This window comes from Pelodiscus sinensis, chromosome 1 (assembly GCF_049634645.1).
Source record: "Pelodiscus sinensis isolate JC-2024 chromosome 1, ASM4963464v1, whole genome shotgun sequence".
NCBI lineage: Eukaryota > Metazoa > Chordata > Testudines > Trionychidae > Pelodiscus > Pelodiscus sinensis.
Window position 1 is genome coordinate 1,017,874 of NC_134711.1, and position 8,676 is coordinate 1,026,549.

General features: G+C 62.9%; 1 long non-coding RNA gene across 1 annotated transcript; it reads right to left on the reverse strand.

The window, feature by feature from the left end:
* Window positions 1–618: 618 nt before the first annotated feature.
* On the reverse strand, window positions 619–5,800 carry LOC142826469 (uncharacterized). The gene is made up of 3 exons (XR_012900611.1): window positions 5,737–5,800; window positions 4,490–4,817; window positions 619–1,072 (listed from the first exon to the last, which is right to left on the reverse strand). It is a non-coding gene; the product is annotated as an uncharacterized LOC142826469 (long non-coding RNA).
* Between the last annotated feature and the right edge of the window lie 2,876 nt (window positions 5,801–8,676).

Below are 8,676 nucleotides of genomic sequence, written 5' to 3' on the forward strand. Positions count from 1 at the left end.
CCGCCACCCAGGCAGCTCCCTTCTCTGCCGGCTTCCCTGCTCGCTCGCCACCCCCCACGGCTTGGTGGCCTGGCTGGGCTCAGCAAGGAACTTTCCCAGGCTCTTTAAGAGCCTGTCAGCCAAGCGCACGGCCACCCCGCCCGACCTGTGGGGTGCGATGCAGGGGGCAGCCTGAACTGCCAGCGAGGGCAGGAGGGGGAGGAGGTGGGCAGAGGTCTGTGGTCCCCCCTTCCAGCCACCCAGGAGCTCCTTGTAACTGACCGAGCTGGGTCTGGGCACGGCTGAGGGCATCCGCTCGGGGTGAATTGCTCAAACTCGGGGCTCCTTACTGCCCCTGACTGGAGACCTTCCCAAATCGACCACACACCAGTCCCACCGAGCGCTCAGCTGCCTGCCTGGCCAGCCAGAAGCCTCACGAGCAAAACCCCCCTGACACCCCAGCGCTCTCCGTGCCTCAAACAGCCCTGGGCCTAACACACAGGTGAGGGGTTATAGGACCAATGTCACCTACCCCGAACAACTTCTCCGGTCCCAAGAAACCAGCCACAGATCCCTGGTCAATTTATACTCTGGATCTTACCCACAAGACCATGCTGAGCCAATCCTTTAGCCTCTCACATCTAAAGGTTTACTGTATTGTTGAAAAAAGAAAAGCATGAGAGTGAGGTTGTTAAAGGAGAATACGTTACATGCACCGAATCTCCCAGTTCTCGATGCAGGTTCGTAGCAGAGATGTTATAACTGCTGGCTTAAAAGTCTATGGTGAACATCCTATGTCAGGACGGGTCCACAGTTCTTTCCGGCTCGTGGTTCCCTGCAAGGCTGCCTCTGGGATCAAGAGCTGAGCTGAAGACCAAAATGGAGGCTGCCACATGGCATTTTATACCCATCCCTGGTCCCTTCCAAGCTGGAGGGGTCACATGGTCAGTGGCCAGGTGTGTCTTTGGCATTTAGCGATCCATTGTCCCTGGAGCCTCGCTCGTTAGCATATCGATGGGCTGAGCATTCCTCGCCCATTGCTCCACCACAGACAGAGAAGTTTCCAGCGTCCGTACAGAGTCCATGTTCCTAACTCCACACACAGACATTACACAATCACATGAATAGCGGATACAGAATCGGTAGGAGGTGAGCTTTTGTTTGACACCTCACATGGCCCCCTTTGGACCAACTTTTGGGGCACCCCCCATGGGTGCAGCTGGGACCTTGGCTGCTCCCCTTAAAATCCAGTAGCGTGACACTCATGCTGGCTCCTGGCCAGAGCTCCAGGGCTTTGAGGTCCACCCGAGGCTAGTGCCACGGAACCAGGGACTGGGGGCAGCTCTGTGAGGGGGGCAGGGCAGAAGACACCGGGGAAGAAGGGAGTTTAGAAACAGCCTCAATGTGATTTGGGTCAAGGGCCAGCTGGGGGGCAGTGACAGGGTCCTGGGGCCAGCCTCTGCCCCAGCTCTCCCCTGAGGTCGCAGTGCCCTCTGCTGATACGTCCCGTCCTCTGCACACGCTCCCCGGGGGAAAGGGAATGCTTCCCGTCTCTGGCCACCAGCTGCGCCAGCCCCGGCTTGGAGCCTTCACCGGCAAGTACATTGATTGCCCCCCCCCAGGCAGCATTGAAACATGAGCTCAGTTTTACACGAGGGGAAACTGAGGCACGCCAGCCCTCAGTCGCTGCTCGAGGTCACCCCGTGTCAGCGCTGGAACACAGGGCTCCGCGCCGCACCCCTAAACCTCGCAGGCGACCCCTGACAAGGCAAAGCAAACCAAGAGCTGACACCAGGAGTCACTGTCATTAGCCCCGCCCTGGGCCGTGCGGCGGGAGGGGAAGGATTTTTGGCGGAGGGGCGCTGATCGGTGCCCCTCCTGACCCCCGTCCGTGCTCCTTAGAGCTGGCGCCGGCAGCTGGGCCCCTGCATGTGGGACCTGGCGATGGGGCCGGTAGCCGAGCGGGATCTGGGGCCAGAAGCGGAGCCCCCAGGCTGGAAATGGGGCCAGTGCCTGAGCCACAGCAGCTGAAGGGGACCCGGGACAGGGAGCAGAGCCCCCGGGGAACAGCTTGCCCAGTGGCTAGCCCCCTGGGCAGCCGGGGCATTTACCTCCCTGCATCCCACGCCTCTGGCTCTGCCCCACAGCCTCTTCCCAGGCCCATCAGTGCCTCTCTCTCAGCCTTGTCTGCTGTGGAGTTTCTTCACTCTTGGCCCCCCTCGGGTTTCCTCTCCACCCTGGCCAGGCCAGTTCCTACAGCCCCCTCCGCCCAGGCATGGAATGGCTCCTCCCGCTCCCCTTGCTGATGGCCTGGGGGGCCCAAAAGTGGGTCCCGAGTCCTTCAGGAGGGTCTGTCAGCTGACAGGGACTGAGCTCCTGGTGGTGGCCACGGGGCTTGCTGCGCTAGTGGCCAGTGCGGGAGGCAGGAGAACCCCCTGGACAAATACATTTAAAAACAGCCTTGAAAGACGGTTCCGGCTGCAGCGCCAAACGCTCAGGAGTGAGGGAATGCCAGCGTTAAGGACGCCTCCGCAACCTTAACACAGCCCCTCACGTGCATCCCTTGCACCACAGCTTTTAATGACATGATCACCCGGGGCGCTTACCTCAGGACCCCGCCTCAGTCAGATATTCGCTATCGCTAGATCTCCGCTGCCCGTCATGGGGAGCCCAAGACCTGAAACCCAAGCCAGCCACGCCTACCCCGAACACCACATGATGGTGCATCCACGGGGCTCTCAGCACATTAGCCTCATACCAGGTAACGTAGCTGTCTTTGCGACACCCTTGTGAGCGGAGGGGTAACTGAAGGGTGCCCGGGGCTCCCGTATCACCTAGCTTTAGAGGGCTCGACTTCGCAACTTTACCCTTTGCTAGAGCACAGAATTCTTTGGACGTAATTTCCTACATTTAAAACAAGTGAAAGAGGAGAAATGCCAGGCTGTGGGCCCATACGCCCCCCTCCCCCCCAAGCCGGCATAGGACAGTTAATTAATTGCCACGGCCGTCCACCCCTCGGCATGCCCCCTTGCTCCTGTGGCAACCGCAGGGTCACGGGGCACACAGGGGACACAGCCACCCGGCTCTTGGTTCTGCCTGGCCCCTTCCCTCCCCCCGGGGATCCTGTGACAATTACAAGGGAAAGTTCTGCCCAGCATCTGTAGCCCTGGCATGGGGCTTAGTCAGTTGCTTTGGGAGATGGCCCGTGAGAGACGCAGCCACATGCAGGAGCTGAGCGGAGATGGACCAAGCTCGCTGGAGCTGGACCCTCGGGAGAATTTAGGTACCGACCAGTCGACATTTTTCAGAGGCATCACGCTTGGCAAAATGTGTGAAGAGCGTCCCGGGGGCAGCCAAGGGCACCTCGCTGGCTCTAGAGCAACATCCCACGGCCTGGGGGGTGCTCGGGCTTCTCAACCAACTGGCTGTTAAAAGTTAACGTAAGAATGGCCAGGCTGGGTCAGACCAAAGGTCCATCTAGCACAGTACCCTGTCTGCCGACAGCGGCCAATGCCAGGTGCCCCAGAGGCAGGGAACAGAACAGGGTATCTCCAAGCAATCCCTCTCCCATCTCTCATTCCCAGCTCTGACAAACAGAGACTGGGGACCCCATTCCTACCCATCCTGGCTAATAGCCATTGATGGACCTACCCTCCATGAATTTAGCTAGCTCTTTTTTGAACCCTGTTAAAACCTGGTCTTTACAACATCCACTGGCAAGGAGTTCCACAGGTGAACGGCGCACTATGCGACGAAAAACTTCCTTTTTTTGGTTTTGTTTTAAACCCGCTGCCTATTCATTTTATTTGGTGACCCCTGGTTCTTATGTTATGGAAACCAGAAAATAAATTTTTCTTCTTCACTTTTTCCACTCCAGCCATGACTTTTTAGGCCTCTATCTAATTCCCCTTTAATCTCTTCTTTTCTAAGCTGAGAAATCCCCGTCTTTTTAATCTCTCTTCCTATGGCACCCGTTCCAAACCCCGAATCATTGTTTTCCCCTTTTCTAACCTTTTCCAAGGCCAAGAGATCTTTCTGGAGAGCAGGCGGCCACATCTGCAGGCAGGATTCAAGCTGTGGGCGTCCCGCGGTTTTAACCGAACCCTAATTCTTTCCCCCTCATCCCGGTCGCAGAAATGCCGGAACCAATTCCTAACCCCCCTTCTGCAGATGCTTTGCGGGGGAATTTCAGCCCCAGCCCTGGCAAGGCGACGAGCGACTCCAAAGGGAGCATTGCACTGGGAAACGCCAGGCACCCTCATCTAGATCGGCACGCGGCTGCGGCGGCCAGCGACAGAGCAGGATGGGACAGACGGGGAGTCCAGCCAGGAGAGGGCGCTGCTCTCCGGCCCAGATCCCTGTAGTATTTTCGGGCATGACAGACAATCCGTAACCCATGGTAGAAATAATCGCTGGAGACAAGAAGTGGGCAACTCGGCCCCCCCCCCGGACACCTGCCCCTCTCGTCCATCCGCTTGGATGGGGAGCTCTCCTGTGTCGGATTTCTCACCTCCGAATCCGTCTGGGTTTCCTCCCTGCCCCGCTGCCCTTTGGCTGGGCTGGGCCGGCTGCCATGTGGAAGGGGAAGTCTCTAGCATCAAACATCCCAAACATCCCAGCTATCCCCCTCTGGGGAGGCAGGGAGCCCGGGACACACGAACCCACCGGCCGTGGCTTGCGCTCCTGACGGGACGTTTCCAATGCTGCATAAAGGCGGATCAACAACACGGACCGGTCAAGTCCCGGAGCGCGGGGTCACGGCTCGCTGCCAGGCCGGGGCCGGGAGCCAACGCCCCCGAGGACGAAATCTCGGAACAAGGCGTCTCCAGCCAGCTCCACTGAAAAACAAAACCGCTGCCTGGTCTCTGGTCACAGATAACCAGCTGGAGGTCACACACACACACTCTCGGGGCGGGGGTCACACACACTCCGGGCTGGGGGTCACACACACTCCGGGCTGGGGTCACACAAACACTCGGGGCACAGGTCACACACACACCCCAAGCAGGGGTCACACACACTCGGGGCGGAGGTCACACACACACACTCTCGGGGCAGGAGGTCACACACACACTGGGCGCATGTGGGTCACACACACTCCAGGTGGGGGTCACACACACTCGGGGCACAGGTCACACACACACCCCAGGCAGGGGTCACACACCCTCCGGGCGGGGGGTCACACACACACACTGGGCGCATGTGGGTCGCACACACTCTGGGCAGAGGTCACACACACTCAGGGCGAGGGTCATACACCCCCCCAGGCGGGGGTCACACACACTCCGGGCGAGGGGTCACACACACACTGGGCGCATGGGGGTCACACACATTCTGGGTGGGGGTCACACACACACACACCCCAGGCGGGGGTCACACACACTCCGGGCGAGGGGTCACACACACACTGGGCGCATGGGGGTCACACACATTCTGGGTGGGGGTCACACACACACACACCCCAGGCGGGGGTCACACACACTCCGGGCAGGGGGTCACACACACACTGGGCGCATGGGGGTCACACACACACCTGGCGGGGGTCACACACACACTCTGGGTGGGGGGTCACACACACACTCGGCGGGGGTCACTGCCCCACGGAGTGGCACTCCAAGCACTTGCAGGGGGCGCCTGTGTTTGCTCTCCAGCCGGGTCGGTGACCTGTCGGAGGGGCCAGACTCAGCGGATTCGCTGCTGTCTACAAAGCTGCGAGTCCCCGGGGGCGCCTAGCCCCGACGGGCCCCGAGCCCCCACCTGTGTGTGCGGGGTCCTCAGCCCCAGCGCTGCCTCGTCCCACCGCCGCTGGGCTAACGTGCTGGGCTCCGTGGCCCACGCCGGGTGGGGGAGGGGAGTTTGCTTTGTTCGCCTCCCCACCTGCCCCCAGAGCTGGTGCTGCAGCCGCGCAGCTGCCTGCCGGCCGCAAGCCTCCAGTGGCAAGAGGGGCTCCATGTGTGCCACACACATGCATCTTGCGTGCCACTATTGGCATGTGCCGTAGAGTGCCGACCCTTGCTCCGCCGCCTGAGCTGAGAGCCAGTTGGCTTCAGATCCTGCAGCAGAGAGTTCCAAAGGTCCTGGGTTCAGGGCTGCCTGTCGGGGTCAAGAAGGGGCCGTGTAGACCCTCCTTCTGGCGCAAGAGCCTCTTCTGCAAAAATGGCGGCTCATTAGGTATGCAAATGAGGCTCGGCGATATTCTACGCCTAGCCTCATTTGCATATTTCTGGCGTAAGAAGCCGCCAGTGTAGACATGGTCCTGGGTTCGGTTCCACCTGCCAGAGTTGCTTTAGCAAAGGACAGGGCTGGGCGAGGTGGAGTCCAGATCCAGCCTGTGGAGGACACCTGGCTGTCTCCTATTTACACCCTGCTGCCCGGGCCACCGGATTCCCGGGCGGTGGCTCAGGCAGCAGGATCCTAGTGAACTGGCTCCCGGTCACGGCGCTACCTGGCAGGGGCCGGAACCGCAAGCCCTTTAAATAGCGACAGCCGCGCCAAGTGGCTGCCGGGCGCCGCGGAGCTGGGAGCCCTTTGCTGTTTTTTCATTCAGAGCCGCCAACCCCAGACAACTCTTGGGGAGTGGCTAGTCCCCGGCCCCGCCCCTTCTGCCCTAGACCCCGCCCCTTCTGCCCTAGACCCCGCCCCTTCCGGGGGTGGAGCTGGCCCGACTATGTACCAAAATTCATTAAGTGGCCCCCCTGTGAAAATGGTTGCCCACCCGTGGCCTAGGCCCCACCCAGTGCTGGGTTGGAAGCCCGTGGCCCCTGTGCGAGGGTTCGTGGCCACCCAAAGCCAGCGCGCTGCTGTTATTGGCCGTGTGGCGGCCTCGCTCTGACCCGAGGGGCCAGTGAAAACGTTTGGGGGGTGCTACCGCGGGGAGCGGGGGGTCTTTCCTGTGAAGTGGCTTTCTCTGTTAGCAGAGACGGTGCACAGGAGGAAACAGGCCACATGCACACCCATCGCAGTCCAGGGCTCCCCCTCGCTGCCGGCCCTGGGTTTTTCTCCTCTGCCTTCCCACAGGCCTGCCGGGCTGTGCCCCAAAGAGCCGGGCATCCGTAGCCCCGTCTCAGCGGCAGAGAGCCGCAGCGCGGGCGCGGAAAGGGGCCGACGGAGTGGCTTGGGGGCGGGGCTTACAGGGAGCCCCACCCACCCACGCAGGGCAGCGGGTGGCGGGGGGGGGGGGGGGGGGAGAAGCCCAGCAGTGTCCGTGGGCGACGGTCCCCATGGGCGAGGGAGGCCCAGGCAGTCAGTCCGGTGGAACCGGCGTGGTAGGGGTGTGGCTGGGTTTATCCACTGGCGTGACACCCGTAGTGTGGGCCCAGTGATGCCAGCAGAAAGGGGCCCAGTACTGGGGGGCCTGCAGGCCATGGGGCTGTGGGACAAACTTCCCTTCCTCCTGCCCTAGCAGCTGGCTTCTTGCCCTAGGGGTGTGGCTCTCGCTTTGGGTGTGGACGGGCCTGGGTTCAAATCCTGCACAAGCCCATTCCTGAGACTAGGAGGAGGCAGGGTCCCTCTCCTCTTCCCCCTTGTGCATCCCAGGTCTGCTCTGCCTCCCCCTGCCAGGCGCTTCCCCTCCCTCCTGCACACGGGGAGGGAGGCTGGATGCTAGGACGGGTGGCCTCCGGCGGGGCGGGGCAGGGGACTAGGGCTGAACTCAGGGAGAAGGCGTTGGGGCTGCAAGAGGGCAGGGGTGGCGGTAGGGGAGGGAGGAGTTTCCTGGGACCTTCCCTTGCCCCCAGTGCCATTGCCTGGGGAGGGTGTGGAATCGCCACCGTGGGAGCCAGTTAGACAGACGCCGGGCAGGGATGGCCCAGATGGGGCTGGGTCCTGCCACGAGGGTCGGGGACTGGACTCGAAGCCTCTGCAGGTCCCTTCCAGTCCTGTCATGCGATGGTTCCCCCCCCCCCCCGGGGCTTCGTTGCACCCGGAGCGTTAAAGTGCTGGAACGTCCTGGCGCATGCAGACGAGCCGCGCGAGGGAGAGGGCAGCCGGGGGAGAGGCGCCCGCCGAGGGGGACACGGCCACAAAGCAAAGGGCTTTTCAGCGCACTGTTGGGCGCGGGCTGGCGGGGTGGCTGGCCGGACGGGGGGCGGCTGGCTGGACGGGGGGTGGCTGGGGGGGCGGCTGGCCAGACAGGCCGGTCTCAGAGCGGCTGTGCAGAAGGCCGTGGCGAGGTTCAGCGGGCGCGGGGCGGAGGGCGCAGAGCAAGGGGGTGCCCAGGGCAGGGGGCTGGGGGGGCGGCTGGCCGGACGGGGGGCGGCTGGGGGGGGTGGCTGGCCAGACGGGGGGCGGCTGGCCAGACAGGCCGGTCTCAGAGCGGCTGTGCAGAAGGCCGTGGCGAGGTTCAGCGGGCGTGGGGCGGAGGGCACAGAGCAAGGGGGTGCCCAGGGCAGGGGGCTGGGGGGGCGGCTGGCCGGATTGGGGGCAGCTGGCCAGACAGGCCGGTCTCAGAGCGGCTGTGCAGAAGGCCGTGGCGAGGTTCAGCGGGCGCGGGGCGGAGGGCGCAGAGCAAGGGGGTGCCCAGGGCAGGGGGATGGGGGGGCGGCTGGCCGGACGGGGGGCGGCTGGGGGGGGTGGCTGGCCAGACGGGGGGCGGCTGGCCAGACAGGCCGGTCTCAGAGCGGCTGTGCAGAAGGCCGTGGCGAGGTTCAGCGGGCGCGGGGCGGGGGGGCGCAGAGCAAGGGGGTGCCCTGGGCAGGG